At 37.6% G+C, this 24451-nt stretch overlaps 1 non-coding gene across 1 annotated transcript; it reads left to right on the top strand.

Moving 5' to 3' along the window:
• The first annotated feature begins 15511 nt into the window (after positions 1–15511).
• On the top strand, positions 15512–15584 carry TRNAE-CUC (transfer RNA glutamic acid (anticodon CUC)). Its single transcript has one exon. It is a non-coding gene; the product is annotated as a tRNA-Glu (tRNA).
• The last annotated feature ends 8867 nt before the right edge of the window (positions 15585–24451 follow it).

Raw genomic sequence — 24451 nt, forward strand, 5'->3', positions numbered from 1 at the left:
ACAAAAAAAGAAAATTACAGACCAATATCACTGATGAATATAGAGGCAGCAATCCTCAAGAAAATACTAGCAGAGTCCAACAACACATTGGAAGGATCATACACCATGATCAAGTGAGATTTATCCCAGGGATGCAAGGATTCTTCAATATATGCAAACCAATCAATGTGATACACCATATTAACAAATTGAAGGAGAAAAACCATATGATCATCTCAATAGATGCAGAAAAAGGTTTTGACAAAATTCAACACCCATTTATGATAAAAACTCTCCAGAATGTGAGCATAGAGGGAAGCTACTTCAACATAATAAAGGCCATATATGACAAACCCACAGCAAACTTCATTCTCAATGGTGAAAAACTGCAAGCATTTCCTCTAAGATCAGGAACAAGACAAGGATGTCCACTCTCACCACAATTATTCAACATAGTTTTGGAAGTCGTAGCAATGGCAATCAGAGAAGAAAAATAAATAGAAGGAATACAAATTGGAAAAGAAGATGTAAAACTGTCACTCTATTCAGATGACATGATACAATACACAGAGAATCGTAAAGATGCCATGAGAAAACTACTAGAACTAATCAATGAATTTGGTAAAGCTGCAGGATACAAAATTAATGCACAGAAATCTCTTGCATTCCTATACACTAATGATGAAAAATCTGAAAGAGAAATTAAGGAAACACTCCCATTTACCATTGCAACAAAAAAAAAATAAAATACCTAGCAGTAAAACTACCTAGGAAGACAAAAGAGCTGTATGCGGAAAACTATAAGACACTGTTGAAAGAAATTAAAGATGATAGGAGAGATATACCATGTTCTTGGATTAGAAGAATCAATATTGTGAAAATGACTATACTACCCAAAGCAATCTACAGATTCAATGCAATCCCTATTAAATTACCAATGGCAGTTTTTACAGTACTAGAACAAAAAATCTTAAAATTTGTATGGAGAAAAAAGGACCCCAAATAGCCAAAGCAGTCTTGAGGGGAAAAAATGGAGCTGGAGGAATCAGAGTCCCTGAATTCAGACTATACTACAAAGCTACAGTAATCAAGACAATATGGCACTGGCACAAAAACAGAAATATAGATAAATGGAACAGGATAGAAAGCCCAGAGATAAACCCACACACCTATGTTCAACTAATCTATGACAAAGGAAGTAAGACTAAAAACTAGACAGCTACATGAAAAAGAATGAAATTAGAACACTCCCTAACACTATACACAAAAATAAACTCAAAATGGATTAGAGACCTAAATGTAAGACCAGACACCATAAAACTCTTAGAGGAAAACATAGAAAGAACACTCTTTGACATAAATCACAGCAAGATCTTTTTTGATCCACCTACTAGAGTAATGGAAATAAAAAAAAAACTAAACAAATGAGACCTAATGAAATGTAAAAGCTTTTGCATAGCAAAGGAAACCATAAACAAGAAGAAAATACAACCATCAGAATGGGAGAAGATATTTGCAAATGAATCATTGGACGAAGGATTAATCTCCAAAATATATAAACAGCTCATGCAACTCCATATTAAAGAAACAAACAACCCAATCCAAAAATGGGCAGAAAACCTAAATAGACATTTCTCCAAAGAAGACATACAGATGACCAAGAAGCACATGAAAAGCTGCTCAACATCATTAATTATTAGAGAAATGCAAATCAAAACTACAATGAGGTATCACCTCACACCAGTTCGAATGGGTATCATCAGAGAATCTACAAACAACAAATCCTGGAGAGGGTGTGGAGAAAAGGGATCCCTCTTGCACTGTTGGTGGGAATGTAAATTGATACAGCCACTATGGAGAACAGTATGGAGGTTCCTTAAAGAACTAAGAATAGAATTACCATATGACCGAGCAGTCCCACTACTGGGCATATACCCAGAGAAAACCATAATTCAAAAAGATACCATGTTCACTGCAGCACTATTTACAATAGTCAGGTCATGGAATTAACCTAAATGCCCATCAAGAGATGAATAGATAAAGATAATGTGGTACATGTATACAATGGAATATTACTCAGCTATAAAAAATAACAAAATTGGGTCATTTGTAGAGATGTGGATGCATCCAGAGACTGTCATTCAGAGTGAAGTAAGTCAGAAGGAGAAAAACAAATATCATATATTAATGCATATATGTGGAACCTAGTAGATGGTACAGATGAACTGGATTGCAGAGCAGAAATTGAGACACAGAAGTAGAGAAAAAACATATGGACACCAAGGGAGGAAAGCGGTGGGAGGTGGTGGTGGTGGTGTGATGAGTTTGGAGATTGGGATTGACATGTATACACTGATATGTATAAAATGGATGACTACTATGGAAAAAATATGTAGATAGACACATACTTATTTGGGATTTAATTTACTCTTGTTTTTCTAGGTACTTAAGGCAGAAAGTGAAGCTATGTCATTAATTTCTCTTCTAGTATAGCATTTAATTCTATAAATTTTCTTCTAATTACTGCTTATATTTCTGAGAAACCATCTCATAATCAATACAAAGAACATATACCCATTACCTCCCAATGACTAATAATGTTGAGCACTCTACTATGGGCTTATTTCCCATCTTCTTTGGTTATAGTCTGTTTAAATCATTTACCCATTAAAAATAATTGGTTAATTTTTTTTGTTGAGTTTTCAGAGTTCTGATATAGGATTTCTATATGTCTGTGATCCATTTGCATTAATTTTTATACATGGTGTGACATATGGGCCAAAATAATTTTTTGCATGTGGATACCAAGTTATTACTTCACCATTTGTTGAAAACTATACATTCTATAGTTAATTGTTTTTGTACTTTTGTGGAAGTGCAATTGAGCATAAAGGTATGGCCTCTTCTTGAAACTCTTTCTCTTCCATGTATCTATTTGACTATCTTGATGGCAATATTACACTGTCTTGATTACTGTAGCCTTATAATATGTCTTGAGTGAAGTAGTCTTTCAACTTTCTTATGTTTCAAAGTTGTTTTGGCTATTCTTTGTTCTCTGTATTTTCATATGAATATTAAAGTGTTTGTCAATATCTAGAAAAAAATCCTGCTGAGATTTTGATTGAGATTGCCTTCAATTTATAGATCATTGTGGAGAGAATTGACATCTATATGACAATGATTCTATAGATCTATGAATATTGTACATACATTAATTTATTTAGGACTTTTAAAATTTCTGTTATTGTTTTGTAGTTTTTAGTATACTTGTCTTTCACTTTTTTGTCAGATTTATCCTATTTCATGTATTTGATGTTTTTGGAGGATGGAACTTAGAAATGAAAATATGCTCAACATGGTGGAGTGGAAGGATGTGCGATTACTCCCTCTCATGAGAGCACTGGAATCACAACTAACAGCTGAACGATCACTGACAGGAAGACACTGGAACTCACCAAAAAAGATACCCCACATCCAAAGACAAAGGAGAAGCTGCAGTGAGATGGTAGGAGGGGCTCAATCATAATAAAATCAAATCCCATAACCGCTGGGTGGGTGATTCACAAACTAGAGAATAATTATACCACAGAAGTCCACCAACTGGAGTGAAGGTTCTGAGCCTCATGTCAGGCTTCCCAGCCTGGGAGTGTGGTAATGGGAGGGGGAATTCCCAGAGAATCAGACTTTGATGGCTAGTGGGAATTGACTGCAGGACTTCGACAGGACTGGGGGTAACAGAGACTCCACTCTTGGAAGGCACGCACAAATTAGTGGGTGCATCAGAACCGGGTGAAAGAGCAGTGACCCCATAGGAGACTGAACCAGACCTATTTGTTAGTGTTGGAGGGTCTCCTGTAGAGTCAGGGGGTGGCAGTGGCTCACTGCAGGGACAAGGACACTGGTAACAGAAGTTCTGGGAAATACTCCTTGGCATGAGCCCTCCTGGAGTCCACCATTAGCCCCACCAAAGAGCCTGTAGCCTCCAGTGCTGGGTCACCTCAGGCCAAACAACCAACAAAGAGGGAGCTCAACCCAACCATTAGGAGAAGCAGATTAAACTTTTACTGAACTCTGCCCACCAGAGTAACACCCAGATCTACCCACCACCAGTCCTTCCCATTAGGAAGCTTGCACAAGCCTCTTAGATAGACTCATCCACCAGAGGACAGACAGCAGAAACAAGAAGAACTACAAGAGTGCAGCCTGTGGAACAAAAATCACATACACAGAAAGACAGACAAAATGAAAAGGCAGAGGACTATGTACCAGATGAAGGAACATGATAAAACTGAAGAAAAACAATGAAATAAAGTGGAGATAGGCAAAATTCCAGAAAAAGAATTCAGAATAATGGTAGTGAACATGACCCAGGACCTTGGAAAAAGAATGGAGGCAATGATCAAGAAGATGCAAGAAATGTTTAACAAAGACCTAGAAGAATTAAAGAACAAACAAACAGAGGTGAACAATACAATAACTGAAATGAAAAAGAATAAGTGACCTGGAAGACAGAATGGTGGAATTCACTATCACAGCACAGAATAGAGAAAAAAGAATGAAGAGAAATGAAGGCAGCTTAAAAGACCTCTGCAACAACATGAAATACACCAACATTTTCATTATAGGGGTCGGAGAAGAGAGAAAGAGGCTGAGAAAATATTTGAAGAGATTATAGTCAAAAACTTCCCTAACATGGGAAAGGAAATAGCCACCCAAGTCCAGGAGGGGCAGAGAGTCCCAAGCACGATAAACCCAAGGAGAGACATGCCAAGACACATAATAATCAAATTGACAAAATTAAAGACAAAGAAAAATTATTAAATGCAACAAGGGAAAAATGAGAAATAACATACAAGGGAACTCCGATAAGGTTAAGAGCTGATCTTTCAGCAGAAACTCTACACGCCAGAAGGGAGTGGCATGATATATTTAAAGTGATGAAGGGGAAGAACCTACAACCTAGATTACTCTACCTGGCAAGAATCTTATTCAGATTTGGTGGAGAAATCAGAAACTTTACAGACAAGCAAAAGCTAACGAAATTCAGCACCACAAAACCAACTCTACAACAAATGCTAAAGCAACTTTTCTAAGTGGGAAACACAAGTGGAGAAAAGGACCTACAAAAACAAACACAAAACAATTAAGAAAATGGTAATAGGAATATACATATCAATAATTACCTTAAATGTAAGTGGATTAAATGCTCCAACCAAAAGACATAGACTGGCTGAACGGATACAAAAAGAAGAACTGTATACATTATGTCTACAAGAGACCCACTGCAGACCTAGGAACACATACAGACTGAAAGAGAGGGGATGGAAAAAGTTATTCCATGAAAATGGAAATCAAAAGAGAGCTGGAGTAGCAATTCTCATATCAGACAAAATAGACTTTAAAATAAAGACTATTACAAGAGACAAAGAAGGACACTACATAATGATCAAGGGATCAATCCAAGAAGAAGATATAACATTATAAAAATATATGCACACAACATGAAAGCACCTCAATGCATAAGGTAAAAGCTAACAGCTATAAAAGGGGAAATGGACAGGAAAACAATAATAGTGGGGAAATTTAACACCTTACTTACACCAATGGACAAATCAACCAGACAGAAAATTAATAAGGAAACACAAGCTTTAAATGATATAGTAGACCAGATAGATTAATTGATATCTATAGGACATTCCATTCAAAAACAGCATATTACACTTTCTTCTCAACTGCACACAGAACATTCTCCAGGACAGATTATATCTTGGGTCACAAATCAAGCCTCAGTAAACTTAAGAAAATTGAAATCATATCAAGCATCTTTTCTGACCACAATGCTACGAGATTAGAAACCAATTACAGGGAAAAAAATCATAAAAAACACAAACACATGGAGGCTAAATAATACGTTACTAAATAACCAAGAAATCACCAAAGAAATCAAAGAGGAAATTAAAAAATACTTAGGGACAAATTACAATGAAAACACGATGATCCAAAACCTATGGGATGCAGGAAAAGTAGTTCTAAGAGGGAAGTTTAAAGCAATACAAGCCTACGTCAAGAAACAAGAAAAATCTCAAATAAACAACCTAACCTTACACTTAAAGGAACTAGAGAAAGAAGAACAGACAAAACCCAAAGTTAGCAGAAGGAAAGAAATCATAAGGATCAGAGCAGAAATAAATGAAATAGAAACAAAGAAAACAATAGCAAAGATCAATAGAACTAAAAGCTGGCTCTTTGAGAAGATAAACAAAATTGATAAACCATTAGCCAGACTCATCAAGAAATAGAGGGAGAGGACTCAAATCAATAAAATTAGAAATGAAAAAGGAGAAGTTACAATGGACACTGCAGAAATACAAAGAACCATAAGAGACTACTACAAGCAACTATATGCCAATAAAATGGACAATCTAGAAGAAATGGACAAATTCTTAGAAAGGTATAACCTTCCAAGATGGAACCAGGAAGAAATAGAAAACATGAACAGACCAATCACAAGTAATGATATTGAAACTGTGATTAAAAATCTTCCAACAGGGCTTCACTGGTGGCACAGTGGTTGAGAGTCTGCCTGCCAATGCAGGGGACATGGGTTTGTGCCCCGGTGTGGGAAGATCCCACATGCTGTGGAGTGGCTAGGCCTGTGAGCTATGGCCACTGAGCCTGGGCACCTGGAGCCTGTACTCTGCAATGGGAGAGGCCACAACAGTGAGAGGCCCTCATACCACAAAAAAAAAAAAATCTTCCAACAAACAAAAGTTCAGGACCAGATGGCTTCACAGGCAAATTCTATCAAACATTTAGAGAAGAGCTAACATCCATCCTTCTCAAACTCTTCCAAAAAACTGCAGAAAAAGGAATACTCCCAAACTCATTCTACAAAGCCACCATAACCATGATACCAAAACCAAAGATACTACAAAAAAAGAAAATTACAGACCAATATCACTGATGAATATAGATGCAAAAATCCTTAAAAAATAGTACAACAGAATCCAACAACACATTAAAACGATCATATACCATGATCAAATGGGATTTATCCCAAGGATGCAAGATTCTTCGATATATGCAAAACAAGCAATATGATACACCATATTAATAAACTGAAGAATAAAAAGCATATGATCATCTCAATGGATGCAGAAAAAGCTCCTGCAAAAATTCAACATCTATTTATGATAAAAACTCTCAAGAAAGTGGGCATAGAGGAACCTACCTCAACATAACAAAGGCCATATACGACAAACCCACAGCAAACATCATCATCATTGATGAAAAAATGAAAGCATTTCCTCTAAGATCAGCAACAAGACAAGGAGGTCCACTATCGCCACTAGTATTCAACATACTTTTGGAAGTCTTAGCCACAGCAATCAGAGAAGAAAAAGAAATAAAAACAATCTAAATCAGAAAAGAAGACATGAAGCTGTCATTGTTTGCAGATGACATGATAGTATACATAGAGAATCCTAAAGACACTACCAGAAAACTACTAGTGCTAATCAATGAATTTGGTAAAGTTCCAGGACACAAAATAAATGCACAGAAATCTCTTGCATTCCTGTACACTAACAATGAAAGATCAGAAAGAGAAATTAAGGAAATAATCCCATTCACCATTGCAACAAAAATAATAAAATACCTAAGAATAAACCTACCTAACGAGGTAAAAGACCTGTACTCATAAAACTATAAGACACTGCTGAAAGAAATCAAAGATGACACAAACAGATGGAGAGATATATGATGGCCTTGGATTGGAAGAATCAATATTGTAAAAGTGACTATACTACCCAAAGCAATCTACAGATTCAATGCAATCTGTATCAAATTGCCAATGGCATTTTTTACAGAACTAGAACAAAAAATCTTAAAATTTGTATGGAGACACAAAAGACCCCAAATAGCAAAAGCAAACTTGAGGGAAAAAACTGGAACTGGATGAATCAGACACTCTGACTTCAAACATTACTACAAAGCTACAGTAATCAAGACAATATGGTACTGGAAAAAAAACAGAAAAATAGACTGATCAAACCGGATAGAAAGCCCAGAGATAAACCCAGGAACCTATGGTCAACTAATCTATGACAAAGGAGGCAAGGATATACAATGGAGAAAAGACAATCTCTTCAATAAGTGGTGCTGGGAAAACTAGACAGCTACATAGAAAAGAATGAAATTAAAACACTCCCTAACACCATACACAAAAATAAACTCAAAATGGCTTAAAGACCTAAAGGTAACACCGGACACTATAAGACTCTTAGAGGAAAACATAGGAAGAACACTCTTTGACGTAAATCACAGCAAGATCTTTTTTGACCCACCTCCTAGAGTATGGAAATTAAAAAAATAAATAAACAGATGGGACCTAATGAAACTTAAAACTTTTGCACAGCAAAGGAAACTGTAAACATGACGAAAAGACAACCCTCAGAATGGGAGAAAATATTTGCAAACTTATCAATGGATGAAGGATTAATCTCCAAAATATATGAAAAGCTCATGCAGCTCAATATTAAAAACACAAACAACCCAATCCAAAAATGGGCAGAAGACCTAAATAGACATTTCTCCAAAGAAGGTATACAGAAAGCCAAGAAGCACATGAAAATCTGCTCAACATCACTAATTATTAGAGAAATGCAATCAAAACTACAATGAAGTATCACCTCACACCAGTCAGAATGGCCATCAACAGAAAATCTACAAACAACAAATGCTGGAGAGGTTGTGGAGAAAAAGGAAACCTCTTTCACTGTTGGTGGGAATGTAAATTGATACAACCATTATGGAGAACAGTATGGAGTTTCCTTAAAAAACTAAAAATAGAACTACCATATGACCCAGCAATGCCACTACTGGGCATATACCCAGAGAAAACCATAATTCAAAAAGATGTATGCACCCCAACTTTCATTGCAGCACTATTTACAGTAGCCAGGTTCTAGAAGCAACATAAATGCCCATCGACAGACGAATGTTTACAGAAGATATGGTACATATATACAAGGAAATGTTACTCAGCCATAAAATGGAACAAAATTGGGTCATTTGTAGAGACATGGATGGACCTAGAGAGTGTCATACAGAGTGAAGTAAGTCACAAAGAGAAAAGCAATTATCATATATTAACGCAAATATGTGGAATCTAGAAAAATGGTACAAATGAACTGGTTTGCAAGGCAGAAATAGAGACACAGATGTAGAGAACAAACATATGGACACCAAGGGGGGAAAGCGGATGAGTGTGGTGGTGGTGGTGGAGGGAAGAATTGGGAGATTGGGATTGACATATATACACTAATATGTATAAAATAGTTGACTAATAAGAACCTGCTGTATTAAAAAAATAAAATAAAATTCAAAAAATAAATTAATTATATAAATAAATATATAAAGTTTAAAAAAAGGAAATGAAAATATGGGTGTTTTTTGTGCTCTTTGCTACTAGGATGATTATCTTTTAAAAATATTTAATATAAAATGTGTCAAATATATTTTATATTTATATATGCTAAATATATATTTATACATATACATAATGTATATTATTTATTTTATATTTCTATTTACCCATATAATTACCTTTTCTGGTTTTCTTCACTCCTTTGTGAAGATTTAGGTTTTTTATCTAGCAGTTTTTGTGTGTGTATGTGAATGTATCTATTGCAGTTTTGGGGTTTGCTGTTCCCATGAGGTTTCAATATAGAAGTCTATATATGTACAAAATTGTTTTAAGTTGCTGGTCTCTTTCCTGCCTAGAGAAGTTCCTTTAGAATTTGTTGTAAAGCTGATTTGGTGGTGCTGAATTCTCTTAGCCTTTGCTTGTCTGTAAAGTTTTGATTTCTCCATCAAATCTGAATGAGAGCCTTGCTGGGTAGAGTATTCTTGGTTGTAAGTTTTTCCCTTTCATCACCCGAAATATATTGTGCCACTCCCTTCTGGTCTGAAGATTTTCTGCTGGAAAATCACCTGAGAACCTTATGGGGTTCCCTTGTATGCTATTTGTTGCTTTTCCCTTGCTGTTTTTAATAATTTTTTGTCTTTAATTTTTGTCAGTTTGATTAATATGTGTCTCAACATGTTCCTCCTTGGGCCCTATATGGGATTCTCTGCACTTCCTGGACTGGAGTGAGTGTTTCTTTTCTCACGTTAGGGAAGTTTTTGGCTACAATACCTTCAAATATTTTCTCAGGCCCTTTCTCTTTCTCTTTTCCTTCTGGGATCCCTATAGTGCAAATGTTGGTGCATTTAATATTGTTCCAGAGGTCTCTGATACTGTCTTCATTTCTTTTCATTCTTTTTTCTTTTTTCTTCTGTTCTGTGGTGGTGATTTCCACTACTCTGTCTTCCAGCTCACTTATTCGTTCTTCTGCCTCAGTTATTCGGCTATTGGTTCCTTCTAGTGTATTTTTCATTTCAGTTATTGTATTGTTTATCTCTGTTTGTTCTTTAAATCTTCTAGTTCCTTGTTAAACATTTCTACTATCTTCTAGATCTGTGCCTCTATTCTTTTTCTGAGATTTTGGATCATCTTTACTATCATTACTCTGAATTCTTTTTCAGGTAGATTGTGTATCTCCTCTTCATTTAGTTGTTCTTGTGGGTTTTTATCTTGTCCCTTCATTTGCAACATATTTCTGTGTTGTCTCATTTTGTCTAACTTTCTGTGTTTGTGGTCTTCTTTCCACAGGCTGCAGGATCTTAGTTCCTCTTGCTTTTGATATCTGCCCCCTAATGGGTGAGTTTGGTCCAGGGGCTTGTGCAGGCTTCATGGTAGGAGGGACTGGTTCCTGCCCTCTGGTTGGTGGAGCTGGTTCTTGTCACTCTGATGGGCAGGGCCGTGTCAAGGGAAGTGTGTTTTGAGGTGGCTGTGAACTCAGTATGACTTTAGGCAGACTGTCTTCTAACTGTGTTCCTATCTTGGTAGTTAGTATTATTTTTATTCTTCTTGAAATGTTTCCTTTTAATTTCAATTACCTCTGTAAAGGCCCTATCTTCACATACAGTCACACTGGGGGTTACTACTTCAACATGAATTTTAGGGGATCAGAATTTGGTTTATAACAAACTTACTTGTATTTTATACCATCATTACTTTCTTTTAAGACAAGGTATTCTTGGCTCACCTTGTACATTTTCTAAACAAGACCTGGAATCAACCATTTCTATAAGTGCTTCCTTGTTCTTCTTTATTAGGGTTCTCTGTGTGTGTGTGTGTGTGTGTGTGTGTGTGTGTAGTTTTGTGAATTTTGATAAAAGTATATATTTATGGAACTAACATCCCAATCAAGATAGAACATTTTCACTATCCCAGGAAATTCTCTTCTGCCCCTTTCCAGTTGACTGTACCTCCCTGCCCACCAAGAAGCAACAACTATATTGATTTCTACCACTATAAATTAATTTTGCTTGTGTTTGCTCTTCATATAATTGGAAGCACATATTATACACCTTTTTGTGTACATGCTGGCTCAAGTTACTTCATCTTTGGCCAGTGGAACCCTCTTCAAGGTGGCTTCTGTCTTTTTGATATGTCCCTTTGAAGATTCCTTGCTCTCTGGTATATAAGATGTTCCATTTCATGCCCTAGAAATGGAATTAGCCATTTTTCCAAAAAACCTTAGCTTCTTTTAGTATGAAATGAAATTTCAAGATGACAGTATTGGTGCCAGGGATGCTTATTGTTACTGCGTTGTCAGTGTTTCTAGACTTGTTTCATTGACTGCTGCATTACAAACTATCCCCAAATCTAATAGCTTAAAGCAACAATAATTGTTTATTTTCTCACAATTCTGCAATTTGGCTTGGTGTGGACTATGAATGTCTGTTCCACACCATGTCAGTTGGGACATCTCCACCAGGGCTGGAAGATCACTCACATGGATGGCAAGTTGGTGCTGTCAACTGGCAGCTCAACTGGAGCTGTCAGCCAAGGTCTTAGTTTTCTTCCTGCATGGCTTCTCCACATGTTAGGTAGAGCTGCTCACAGAATGGTAGCTGGGTTCTAACAGGGAGTAACCTAAAAGCTAGCATTTCAAGAGATAAACCTCAGTATGCAAGCACTTATCAAGCATCTGCTTGCATGTCATTTGCTCATGTCTCATTGACTGGTCATAGAGCCTAGCCCAGAGTTAGTGTGGGTGGTAACTACACAAAGGCAGGGAGGTGTGGTGTTTTGTTTTTGTTTGTTTTTGCAGTGAGGGATACAGCAGTAACAGTACATCCATAGCCCTCTTCAGTGAACAGAGCTTGTGCTCCTTCCAGTTTATTTCTAATGATTTTTCTTGTATTTCTACCTCTTCCTTGAATTCTATCACATTATTTCTGAGTTTTCCAATTCACTATGCTTTTCTTTCATGGCCTTTATCATCTTCTTGATGTCTTTTAATTAATTTTAAAAATAGATTACAGTTTGATCTCTTTTATGGTCACTTTCTGGCATGCTTTTCCTGTTTTTAAGAATGTTATTCAGTTTCTTACTCTCTTTGATTCTTATAATAACTCGATATTAAATTTAACCTTGGTATTTTTCTTTTGCCCATTTTTATTAGTTTTTGTTTTACATGAAATTCCTTTTCCTCTTTTAGAGGGGAAGAAACACTTTTAGAAAGAGTCTAAGTTCACAGAGCTTTTTTTTTTTTACCTATTGTTTGCATAGTTTTGAAGCATTTGGAATGTAGAGAAACTACATCAATGATACATTGCTGGAGGGAAAATAAAATGACACAGCCATTCTGGGAAACACTTTGGCAGTTTTTTTAACCAAATAAACATGCAACTATAATACAATCCAGTTTTTGAATTCCAGGGCATTGATCCCAGAGAAATAAAGACTTATATTCACACAAAAACCTGTACATTAATGTTTATAGCAGCATCTTGATTTGTAAAAGCTAAAAACAGCCCAGATATCCTTTCACAGATAAATGGTTAAACAAATTGAAGTACATTCATGCCATGGAACATTATGTAGTGATAAAAATAAGGAACTATTTGCACACATAACAACCTGGATGAATCTACAAGGAATTATACTGAGTGAAGAAAGTCAATCACAAAAAGTTGTTGCTCACATTGTGTGATTCCATTTATATAATGAGTCCATTTATGTGATGACCTTAAAATGGTAAAATCACAGAGATGGAGAATAGATCAATGGTTGCAAAGAAGGTATAGTGGTAAATAGGGGGAGGTAGGAGAATGTGGTTATAAAAAGGTAACATGAAAGATCCTTGTGGTGTTGGGATTATTCAATATCATTGACTGCAGTGGTGGATACACCAAACTACACTTGTGTTAAAATTGTGTATAACTAACATTGGTGAAGCCACTATGGAAAACAGTAAATTGTGCCCTTAAAAAACTAAAGATAGAGCTACCATATGATCCAGGAATCCCTTTCCTGGGTATATATCTGGAAAAAATAAAAACTCTAATTCAAAAAGATACATGCACTCCAGTGTTCACAGCAGCACTATTTACAATAGCCAAGACATGGAAACAACCCAGGTGCTCATCAACAGATGATTGGCTTAAGGGGATGTGATATATTTATACATATATATAAAATAGAATATTACTCAGCCATAAAAAATGAAATATTGCTATTTGCAGTAACATGAATGAACCTAGAGAATATTATACTTAGTGAAGTAAGACAGAAAGACAAATATTATATGATATTGCTGATATGTGGATCAAAAAATAATACAAGTGAATCTATATACAAAACAGAATCAGAGTCACAGACATACAAAACAAAACTTATACATACAAAACTTATGGTTACCAAAGGGGAAAGGGAGGGGGGAAGGGATAAATTAGGAATATGGGATTAAGAGATACAAACTATTATACACAAAATAGATAAGCAACAAGGATCTTCTCTATAACACAGGGAACTATATTCAACATCTTGTAATAAACTATAATGGAAAGGAATCTGAAATATATATATATATATATATATATATATATATATGACTGAATTACTTTGCTGTATACCTGAAACTAACACAATATTGTAAATCAATTATAATCAATAAAAAATTATATATAACTAAATATGCACATGCACACAAATGGTATAAGTAAAAATGGAAAATTAGATCAGTGGATTGTATCCATGTCAGCTTCTTGGTTCTGATATTATATTTTTGCATTATGTTACCATTGGGGAAAACTAGGTAAAGTGCACCCAGGATTCCTCTGTATTATTTCTTTTTTTTTTTTTTTTATGGTCCTGAATATATTTATTGATATATTGTGTATAAAGAGATAATTGAACTTTTAATTTGTCTTCTAAAAAAAGATTTGTTCAATACAATAAAAACACACAAAAGTCAGTTGCCCTGAGTGCATTCCCTATAGAAGGATATATTTAAAATGACTTCAGGTGCTTCATTAATTCATTCAGTTTCCTACATTGTCTTTTTTTTTTTTTTTTAACATCTTTATTGGGGTATAATTGCTTTACAATGGTGTGTTAGTTTCTGCTTTATAACAAAGTGAATCAGTTATACATATACATATGTTCCCATATCTCTTCCCTCTTGCGTCTCCCTCCCTCCCACCCTCCCTATCCCACCCCTCCAGGCTGTCACAAAGCACCGAGCCAATATCCCTGTGCCATGCGGCTGCTTCCCACTAGCTATCTACCTTACTACGTTTGTTAGTGTGTATATGTCCATGACTCTCTCTCGCCCCGTCGCAGCTCACCCTTCCCCCTCCCCATAACCTCAAGTCCGTTCTCTAGGAGGTCTGCGTCTTTATTCCTGCCTTACCCCTAGGTTCTTCATGACAATTTTTTTTTCTTAAATTCCACATATATGTGTTAGCATACGGTATTTGTCTTTTTCTTTCTGACTTACTTCACTGTGTATGACAGACTCTAGGTCTATCCACCTCATTACAAATAGCTCAATTTGTATTATTTCTTATAACTACATGTGCATCTACAATTATCTCAATAAAATCACACAAAATTTGGCTGCTTATTTCTAAGATTTTCTGGCTCTGATCTTCTCCCCCACTTTTATTTAGATGTTTCTTCCCCTTGTTTCTATTGTTCAGATCTCTTTTGCTTCCACACTCAACAGTTTTCCCTCATGGTGAGTTCCTATTTTGGAAGATAGCCCTAGTGATCTGCTTCAAAAATTCATAGGGCTAAACTGCTCCAGCCCTGCAGACTTTACCATGAACTCCTTATCCTCACTTCTATTGAAGAGGGCAATGCCTCTGCCTGGCTCAGTTGCTCTTCTCAAACTCACCAGCTGCACTTGCCTTGAATATTATTAGTTATTGTAGGGTCCTCTTATTACAAGTACCCTGAGTTTCCCCATTGCTTTCTCTCTCCTTTTTTTTTTTTTTTTTGCACACAGATGCTTACTTAGAATTCTGCTTATAATGAAATTCACAAGGTAGAAAAGAAGCAGGATATGGTTATTCACTCCAGGTCAGAAAGGAGAAGTAAAATCCCTTTTAAAGATAAAAAAAAGAAATAGAGACTTCCCTGGTGGTCCAGTGGCTAAGACTCTGCACTCTCAATGCAGGGGGCCCAGGTTCGATTCCCTGTCAGGGAACTAGATCTCACATGTCGAAACTAAGTGTTCGCATGCCGCAACTAAGGATCCCTCATGTTGCAACTTAAAAAAAGATCCTGCATGCCACAACTAAGACCCAGCACAGGCAAATAATGAATGAATGAATGAATGAAATAATTAAAAGAGACTCAGCTCCTCTGGCTTGGGCCTTGATCTGGAGTGGTGGAGAGAGGAACAAGAATTTCAGAATGATGTCCAGATGGGTTGAGACAGAAGTCAAAAACAAAGGAAACTGTGCCTCAATTCCTGTTAAGAATTCTGGGAGATGACTTTGTAGGTTGTCCCTGTACTAACATAGGATGGCTTAATAGAAGAGTGTTAAGGAGGAAAACTTTTTCTCTACCCTCTTAGGTTTAGTAGCAGGGGTTCTGCCACTTCATTAAAAGATGGATTAACAGGAGAAATGAAACACAATTTCCATTAATATTTGCATGCATGGGAGCTTACAGAAAAGAAGTAAAATTCAAAGAAGCAGTTAGACTGTGGGCTTTATATACCCTTTTAACAAAGGAAAGATGGTTTGGACATTAAGAGATGATAAACTGTGGGAAAGCGACTAGGAAATATAGAAAGGAACTAATGGAAGATAAAGTTATTTTACTAAAGTCTGTTTATGAAAACTCTTCTTGGTATCAAGAGTCTATCTTTGATGAGTCACTCTTATCTCCTGGTCTGGGAGAGGAGGTGATTTTTCTCAAAGGGAAAGTTATTCTGTACTTTTAGGCAAATAAGGGGAGGGTAAACAACTCTTGCACCTATTACCTTCAGCTCAAAATAACCCTTATGCCAAAGTGGCATATTTTAGGGTGGCATATTCTGACCTCCAATAAATATAGTATGGTGGTCTCTTGATAAGAAAAAAGGCCAGAGCTAGAACTTGCACATCTCCTGTAGTTACACTGTTGTATGAAAGGTATTAAAAATTCTTTAGGTCTCAGGTGGGAACATGGAAGATAACTAAGAGTTAAAAGACTGTGTAACTAACTTGGGGTCTCCAATGTGAGGTGACCCTTCGCAGAAACTTAGGGAGGGCAGCCTAGACCAGGAAGACACAGCTGAGACCAGAGGATGAGCAGCAACTAGGAGAATTAAGGTAAGGCTAAGCCCCCAAAAGAGAATACCCATGACTGACAGTAGGAGGGATCATTGTTGTCAAACCCAAGTTCATGTGCATGATGCATAGTGAGGCCAAACAAACTGAAACATTGGAGTTCGGAGCACAGAAAGATTTATTGCAATACCCAAGCAAGGAGTATAGGAGGTTCATGCTCAAAATACCCAAACTCCCTGATGGTATTGGGAGAAGAGTTTTTAAAGGCAAAATTTTGGGTGAGAGCTGCAGTGTGTGTGACTTTCTTCTGATTGGTTGGTGGTGAGGTAAGAGGGCAGTGTTCCAGGAATCTTGTGCTCAGCCTGAAGTTACCATCCTCCACCTGGGTGGAGGCCTTAGATCCTGTAGAAGTGATCTTGGGTGGCCTCAGCCTGCAGTAGCTTGAAGCAGGATTTCGGTTCCTGGTCAGAAATTGAAGTTAGACCACGGCAGTAAGAGCATTGAATCCTAGCCACCAGACTAGTGGCCAGTGACAAGGCCCCTGGCCCATTAGCTTTGTAGAAATGAATTCCCACAGAGAAACAGAAAGCAGTGAAACAAGTAAAGTGTTTATCAGGATGAAAAAGAGTACTTGTGAATAGGCACACATAGGCAGGCTCAGAGAGAGAGTCTCATGTTCATGGTAGCTTAAATCACTTATATGGGGCATTTATTCTGAGTTTCCTTTGGCTAATCATCTTGATTTGCCTGGTTCTGAGTCTGTATTTGGTATATCTCAGGGTCCTCCCATGTGTGTGCACATCTCTTAGCCAAGATGGATTCCAGTGAAGCGGCCAATGGGTAGGTTGACATCATTCGCTTTTTCACCTCCAAGGAGAAGGAACCTCTCTGCACATGTAGAGTTGGGAAGGTCTCCTTGACCTCGAGAATGAGACATATGTGGTCTCTATCTTTTATCTGGGCAGGGCTCAGCCTCTCCTATTATCCTCCTGCTATTATCTTCATCTTGGAGTATCTGTCCACAGGGGACGAATTCCAACTGCTCAGATGGGGGCCCATCTATCTCCTGCCTCAGAAGAACTCAAAGATATATTTCAGATTGTTACGTATATCCATTGAGGAGGAACTGGGACTCTGCTTTATCACTACACTATTGTTTCTGGACTGCTTTTCCTTTGTTTCTGCATTCTCTTACTTCCCTAATTAGTAACTGTTTGAATCTGCCCTTTGGAACTCAGAGAAGGCTTACAAACAAGAAATGGGAGAAAGGAAATGTTTTTGTACCTGTGAGGACCCCACAGGGTCCTGCTTGGATTCATCATGACTTACACCACCCTTGGACAATTCTTCAGTAGTAAATCCAGTAAGAACAGAGGGAAATGCCCAGAAGCCAGCTGATACATGTAAGGGGTTGGGAGGAAAACTCTTCTTCTTCCAAGTTAAGTCTGGTAGTTGGAGGAAACTGCAAATTAAGTGACAATAAATTAACAGAAGAAAAGATGAGCTTTATGCATACAGGTAGCAGCAGGAGTACTCAGTAATGAGTACGACACTCAATAGCCACAGATAAGAGGTTTATAGACCAAACTTAACAAAAAGGGAGAAATGGGAAAGTGGGGAAGGTTCTACTGAGCTTTTGATGTTTAATGAAAATGGGCAGTCTGTCTCCATGGTAGCTGACTTTTCAGGAAACCACCTTGGATGGGGTTAACGGCAGCTGTATTTTCTGAATGCTTTGCTTTAGTCAGATAAAGGACAATCAAATAAGATTTTTTTCTGCGTTATCTTTAGCTTAAATGTTTTCACTTTAGAATAATCTTTATACCAACTGTAGGGGTCTGAGTGGGTCTCCACAAAGGTCAGCAGCAGCCATCAGGGAAAGCCAGCACACAAGCCAGGCACACACACACACACACACACACACACACACACACACCAATTCCATGAGTGTGAACACTCACACTGGGAAGGGGTGTAAAGCTTTAAAGGCTAAAACTACCCTGAGAAGGAGTTAGGACTTTTAACGGACTGGATTACCATTAACCGGCAAATTAACTTTTGTTTTTCTTTAGCTATTGGTAAAAATGGGAGCTTCAGAACAAGCAAGCAACCATGGAGAATAAAGGGATTTATACTTTTTTCCTGCAAGGTAAGTGAAATCTTGCAGGTAGCTTCTACCCTCACCTACATCACAGATGTAGTAAACTAACATTGTGTTAGTTTACAACAAAGTGAATCAGCTATACATATTACTTTAACTCTTATATTGGTTATCTCTCCTGAAAACTGATCAAGTCACTTATTATAGACTCAGCATGAAAAATAGTGTTAAAAACAGTAAATTTCCAACTTGGGGAAGGCTGGGGAATGTTACTTTCAGGCAAATTCCTTCTTGTAATTCCCCATTGTGATTTGCATGTGACTACAGCCGGCTATAAAGCAACATGTGGATTTGGCATTAGCGAGTTCCCTGTAGAATTATCTGGCTAATTTTGTTTTTTCACACACGCAAAAAAGGCAAAGAGACAGACAAGACCCCACCAAAATCAATAATTGATATCAGCTTAAGCATGTCCTATATGCTCTACAAGGACAATGAAATCAAGCAAGACCCTGTGGGGCTCTTCAGGGTACAAATCCTTTCCCTCATTTCTTGTTTGTAGAAAATAGGTTTCATTCAGTTTCCTTGACCTTCCCTGAGTTCCGAAGAGCAGCTTCAAACAGTTTCTAATCAGGGAAGGGAGGGAAATGCAGAAACAAATGAGGAGCAGTCAAGAAACAATAGTGCAGTGATGGGTCAGGGTCCTGGATCCTCCTTAAAGAATATATATAACAATATATTTCTGAGCTTTTCTGTAGAAACTAAGGCTCCCACCCAGGTGAAGGATGGTAACTTCAGGCTAAGTACAAGAGTCCTGGAACACTGCCCTGTTACTTCACCACCAACCAATCAGAAGAAAACCTGCACACAGTGGAAGATAGCAAAGACTCTCAACCCCTCCCCAAATGATTAACTGTGATTAATCCCTCTTTTCTCCCTTTAAAAATTTTCATGATTGAGCAAAACCGTCAGAGTTGGTTCTTGGATACTGAGTGCCTTCTCCCCAGGTTGCCAGCCTCCTGAATAAAGCAACCTTTCCTTTCCAACCAGCACTTGTCAAGTATCAGTGTTCGAGTGGCAAGCAGCTGAATCTGAGTTCAATAACAGCAGTCCTCTAACTTTACTGCATATCAGAATCAACTGGGGAGATTTGACAAATATAAATGCTCAGCCGCACCCCATATGAACTACATCAAAATCTCTAAGCTGAGAACCAGGCATCTGTATTTTTAAAAATTCCCCGAGGTGATTGCCATGTGCAGCCAATTCTGAGAACTACTGTACTATGAGGGACCTCTAGGAATGAAGATACTGAATCAAAAACATGAACTCCTGATGGAATTAAGGGGTGGAATGGTCTTCTTCCCCAGTTCAGAGGGAAAGCACAAATGAGAGGTACAGGACCTTCAGCACAGATTACAACTCTAATTTTATTACTAAACATAGGTACTTATGAGTTGTAGACAAGCACCCCCTCTTCCTCCAGGTGTAATTAGGAAGGTCAAAGATCTTTAGCTCCCTAGGCTATTCCTAGGCTGTCATTCAGACAATCAATTGTTACACAATCCAAGTGTGAAGGGATTATAGCCACAGGATGCTAACAGTTTTTGTTTCACTGAATGCAAAGATAGGAAATGCTCTTTGCCCTCTGGAAGGAGTTGATAAATTGATAAAGGACTTGAGATAAAGGGCTCTTGCAGAGAACTGAACAAACACCACAAGTGCTCACTTGAGAAGTGACAGTCAAGGTTAAATGAGGTTAGAGAAGAGACAGGAGAAGTCACTGGGGGGCTTTATGGGAAAAGGCCTGAGCTGAGTTGGCATACCTTGGGAAGCAAGGGGGTTTCCTGACCTGGGACTATAATTGATGGCTTGGCTTTCTGATGAGTGGTGGTTATAACCCAGATTATTTCAGCCAACAGTTAGTGAACACCTCATATGTGCCAGGAATTGTTCAGGGGCCAGAGGACACAAAGTAAATGAAGCATACACCTCCTCTTTACCTTCAAGGATCTTAGAATATGACTTCTCCCAATATCACTCTAAATCTTTGGTCTGAATTACTCAAATTATATTTACTCATATTATAGTCAAGTAACTACTCAAATTATCATCATTTTAAGCTAAAAATCTAGTAAAATTTTAAAAAGAGGGTGAATCCTTCCTGACTCTTCTTATATTTTAAACTCATACAGATTTAGGCAAGTTTGTTTAAATAAAGTTTATTTAAACTTTGAATTCAAAGTACTAATTTATAGACTCTTTATGCCCATTGCAAATCCTCCTTGGACAAATCATTCTGAGAGCCCATGTCCTTGATCAAGTCTTTGCCTTGCTGACACCTCTATTTTAGATAGGCAAGAGTCCTGTTTTCAGAAAACCCTCAGAGACTTAGATTAGTGAATAAATAAGAATGCTTTTAATTGACATATCAGGTTCATTTTTGGAAAATTGACCTGAAGAAGTTATAAGTATGGTACTTAGAAATACTTATCTTAGAGGACTACATAAATGGTTCAAACAACTTCCCTGAGATGCTAGTCAAAATCTGAAAAAACTTTTCTTTATATATTTAGATAAGGTACTTTAGCCCATGCCACACCTGTCTGTTGGAAGTGACAAAATCTCAAAACTAGGAAAGTTCAAATTAATGATCTTTTATAGTCCTTTCAATACATGGCTTACATCATACCTGGCATTTTTAAAGAAGCAAAATCTAATATGCCAAGAACTACATATGTTACTGACATTTAATAAATATCAAAGAAGATAAGATCATTTTTCACTAAAGAATGATTTAGATTACAACATTTTATAGAATTGCTCTCTTCCCAAAAAGAACTTATAAAAGTCCAAGATCTTTAGAAGAGCTTATCCTTAAAAGTCTTTAAAAAACAAGAAATTCAAATTTTAGTTTATACAGTTTTTATACTTAAAAACAATGGATAAAAAATTTCATAGGCAGAGGGAGAAAGTGAGGCAGGTATGACTGAAACAGAGTTTCTAACTTTAAGAAGCTTGCAGTCCACTAGAAGAGATGAGACATAAAGAAATATCCTTAATGCAAAGTAATTGTGATGTGTCAAAAGACAGGCAAAAACACACAGATATGACATTTCAGACATAGGTAATGGGAATGCAGCAGCAAACAAAACAAAATTCCTGTCTTCAGGGAATTTGTATTCTATTGGGAGAGATGAGTTGTATTACAAATCCATAATCTATATCCACGTCCATATTCATACTTATCTGTATGTGTACATGATGTCTGCAGAGTAAGGAGAAGAGAGAAGAGTGACACTATTTTAGATAGGGTGTTCTGAGAATGCCTCTTTCTGATACTGTGTTATTTGAGAGTTGAAAGAGGTAAGGAAATAAGCTAACAGAAACATCCTAGGGAGAAAAGCATTCTAGGCAGGTGGGAAACAAGTTCCAGAAACACTTAAGTGTGCCTAGAGCTCTGTGTTCTGTGGCTGCTGGGAGGGGTCATGAGAGGGTTGGTTAAGAGATGTGGCTGGAAAGGTAACTGGGACCAGATCATCACTCCCCAGTGCCAAGGGCTTTGAAGGTCCTTGAACGGACCTTGGCTTTTACTCTAAGATGGGAGCCACTGGAGAGCTTTGAGTAAAACAATGGGATGATCTGACTTGGGCTCCAAAAGGATTACTCTGACTGCTGTGGGGGGCAAGTGCAGAGAAAGAAACCTCAACAGGAAGATGCATTAGTTTCCTAGGGTGGCATAACAAATTACTGTTACAGGAAGGGGAGCCTGTTCCAGGGCCCAAGAGTGGGCTTTTATCTAAAACTCAGAAATAAATTGTACCAGAGACACAGGTGCTGACAAAGCAAGAGACTTTACTGGGAAGGGGTGTCCGGGTGGAGAGCAGCAGGGTAAGGGAACCCAGGAGAACTGCTCTGCCACGTGGCTCGCAGGCTTCGGTTTTACGGTAATGGGGTTAGTTTCCGGATTGTCTCTGGCCAATCATTCTGAATCAAGGTCTTCCTGGTGGGTGTGCATGGCGCAGCCAAGATGGATTCCACTGAGAAGGGTTCTGGGAGGTTGGTAGGACATATGGACTAGAATCTCCTCTCTCCTTTTGACCTTTCCTTAATTCTTCCAGTTTGTGGTACCTTGTTATTTCTGAGTTCCTTACAAAGACCTCCTGTAGTAAGATAACTCATGCAAGTGGTTACTATCGTGTCTGGCCAGGGCACATGGTTTTGGTCAGTGGCTCCCCTAACATTATCAGGAAAAAGTACAAGGCAGCTTAAAAAAAGAGAAATTTATTTTCACATTCTGGGAAACTAGAAGTCTGAAATGAAGGTGACTATATGGTTGGTTCCTTCTGGAGGTTCTGAGGAAGAATACATTTCATGTTTTTTTTTTAGCTTCCACTGGTAGCCAGCAATCTTTGATGTTCCTTGGGTTGTAGGCACATTACTCCAATCTCTGTCTCCCACTTCACATGGACTTCCTCTCTTGTCTATGTCTATTTGTACTTTTCTCCTGTAAGAATACTTCACTCAATGACCAGCAAGCTACAGTGCTGGACACCCTATGCCAAACAACTAGCAAAATAGGAACACAATACCACCCATTAGCAGAGAGGCTGCCTAGAATCATAATAGGGTCACAGTTACCCCAAAATACAGCACCAGGTGTGGTCCTGCCAACCAGAAAGACAAGATCCAGCCTCACCCAACAGAACACAGGCACCAGCCCCCTCCACCAGGAAGCCTACACAAGACACTGAACCAACCATAGCCACTGGGGGCAGACCACAAAAACAACGGGAACTACGAACGTGCACCCTGAGAAAAGGAGATGCCAAAAACAGTAAGTTAAGCAAAATGAGAAGACAGAGAAACACACAGCAGATGAAGGAGCAAGGTAAAAACCCACCAGGCCAAACAAATGAAGATGAAATAGGCAGTCTACCTGAAAAAGAATTCAGAGTAATGATAGTAAAGATGGTCCAAAATCTTGGAAATAGAATGGAGAAAATACAAGAAGCATTTAACAAGGACCTAGAAGAAATAAAGAGCAAACAAACAATGATGAACAACACAATAAATGAAATTAAAAATTCTCTAGAAGGAATCAATAGCAGAAGAACTGAGGCAGAAGAACAGATAAGTGACCCGGAAGATAAAATAGTGGAAATAACTACTGCAGAGTAGAATAAAGAAAAAAGAATGAAAAGAATTGAGGACAGTCTTAGAGACTTCTGGGACAACATTAAATGCAACAATTTCTGAATTATAGAGGTCCGAGAAGAAGAAGAGAAAAAGAAAGGGACTGAGAAGAGATTATAGTTGAAAACTTCCCTGATATGGGAAAGGAAATAGTCAAGTCCAGGAAGTGCAGAGAGTCCCATACAGGATAAATCCAAGGAGAAACATGCCAAGACACATTTAAATCAAACTACCAAAAATTACATACAAAGAAAAAATATTAAAAGCAGTATGGGAAAAACAACAAATAACATACAAGGGAATCCCCATAAGCTTAACAGCTGATCTTTCAGCAGAAACTCTGCAAGCCAGAAGAGAGTGGCAGGACATATTTAAAGTGATGAAAGGGAAAAACTTACAACCAAGATTAGTCTACCCAGCAAGGATCTCATTCAAATTCGATGGAGAAATGAAAATCTTTACAGGCAAGCAAAAGCTAAGAGAATTCAGCACCACCAA

The sequence above is a fragment of the Aethalodelphis obliquidens genome, unplaced genomic scaffold (assembly GCF_003676395.1).
Source record: "Aethalodelphis obliquidens isolate GAN/ISIS:26980383/991018 unplaced genomic scaffold, ASM367639v1 scaffold74, whole genome shotgun sequence".
Taxonomy (NCBI): domain Eukaryota; kingdom Metazoa; phylum Chordata; class Mammalia; order Artiodactyla; family Delphinidae; genus Aethalodelphis; species Aethalodelphis obliquidens.